The 1930-nt window shown below is 31.8% G+C and overlaps 1 protein-coding gene across 1 annotated transcript in view; it reads right to left on the reverse strand.

Annotated features, from left to right (window-relative positions):
• Positions 1-1444, reverse strand: part of LOC106458941 (ras-related protein Rab-8A-like) — a 31564-nt gene extending 30120 nt beyond the window's left edge. The window contains exon 1 of the mRNA XM_022385323.1: positions 1407-1444. The gene's annotated coding sequence lies outside the window, so the exon portion shown is untranslated. The remainder of the gene's footprint in view (positions 1-1406) is intronic.
• Positions 1445-1930: the final 486 nt, after the last annotated feature.

Here is a 1930-nt window from a genome sequence, read left to right on the forward strand (position 1 = left end):
GGAAGGTTTGTAAAAGGTAATTTGTGTTGTAGAGGAAGGTTTGTAAAAGGTAATTTGTGTTATGGAGGAAGGTTTGTATAAGGTAATTTGTGTTATAGTGGAAGGTTTGTATAAGGTAATTTGTGTTATAGTGGAAGGTTTGTATAAGGTAATTTGTGTTATAGAGGAAGGTTTGTAAAAGGTAATTTGTGTTGTAGAGGAAGGTTTGTAAAAGGTAATTTGTGTTATAGAGGAAGGTTTGTAAAAGGTAATTTGTGTTGTAGAGGAAGGTTTGTAAAAGGTAATTTGTGTTATGGAGGAAGGTTTGTATAAGGTAATTTGTGTTATAGTGGAAGGTTTGTATAAGGTAATTTGTGTTATAGTGGAAGGTTTGTATAAGGTAATGGTCACAATAAATATATAAATAAATCATATGACAGCACAATTACCACATCATAGTGTTTTTTGTATTTTGTATTTTTACTTTTAAATTATTATTAACACATTAACAACCTTTACATTTGAGCTACTTGAAATTAACACAACTATTTAGTGAGCAGGCCCTCTATAAGATGAAATAAACAAACACCGTCGCACAAACAATTTATTCTCATCTGATTAAATATGTATATATATAAGCTATTGTACATAATCCGATTCTTTTAGGCATAATAATCCCCCCTCTTAGTTACAAAATTATCTGTAAATTATCAGTTGGATTTATTTCCATGGATTAAGAGATAAATGAACTTTAGGAAAAATGACACTGAACTTGTAACTGTTACCAACAATAGAGTAATGCAGTAGTACCGCAGATCAGCGCTGGAATATGATTCGTCCTCGAAATGCGCAGAATAGAAAAAGTCACTAACTGCGACTAATAGGCGTCAAAAAGCCCTCTAGTTTCTCAATTCAATCCATGTTGGGGTTTAACTTGGGTTGTTATTCATGAAAATGTTTGTCTTTGATGTGAGAATGAAAGAAAACCACGTTGACACCCAAGACTATTTGTAGTGAACAAGATACTTGGGTTAAAAAACAAAACAAAACACTTTTTTACAAAAACAAAAAGAGCGAAAACTTGGAAATTTAAGAAACTTTTGCCACTTTATCATCGATATTCATCAAAATACTCGTCCCGACATGAGCATTATAAGGGACATACTTACCAATGTTTTTGTATGTCAAGAAATTTTGGTAAAAAAATTTTTTTTGGAAGGAAAATTACGTAAAATGGGATTTTAAAACGATTTTTAACGTAAAGTCATGCCATCTGTGAAAGTTTTTTTTTTTTTCAGTTTCTGTGTCTTGAAATCATGACAACAAAACTAAAACTATATCGTCTTTAAGTAATGAACACATGTGTTTTCTACATTTAGATTTGTATTAAGCAAGAATGGCAAAATTCTAAGAACAGCACAAAATACCTTCAGCGGTAAGTCTCAGGTTTACGACGCTAAAAATCGGGTTTCGATACCCGTGGTGAGCAAACTTCCATTCTCGTCTTTAAAATGTCAAATCTTCTACCTGTAAAGATAAAACTAATAAGATACAAATTGAGTAAGATATACATATTTATGAAATATTCTACTTATAAACGCATAAAACTAACCGTTTTTACACAGCTGCCTAGCGAACTTTACATAACGTTTTATTAGTTTTAAAATTTTCCTAATTGGGAAGTGAAAAGTGTTTTTAAAAGTTATTCTTCTTTACATAAAGTTTCGGTAACAACATGATTTTTAACATGTAATTTGCTTTGAATCCACACTATACAATTATTCCTTATTAACATTTACACAGCTTAGTTATTCAGTTCCCTAAGGCATAAAATTCCATTAGGATATTATTGATTTGGTGCAAAGCTACACGATGGATTATCCACGTTCTGTCTACCGCGGGGAACTGAGCTCCGGATTTTGGCGTTGTAAGTCCGTGAACTTACCGCTGA

This window comes from Limulus polyphemus, unplaced genomic scaffold (genome assembly GCF_000517525.1).
Source record: "Limulus polyphemus unplaced genomic scaffold, Limulus_polyphemus-2.1.2 Scaffold536, whole genome shotgun sequence".
Lineage (NCBI taxonomy): Eukaryota > Metazoa > Arthropoda > Merostomata > Xiphosura > Limulidae > Limulus > Limulus polyphemus.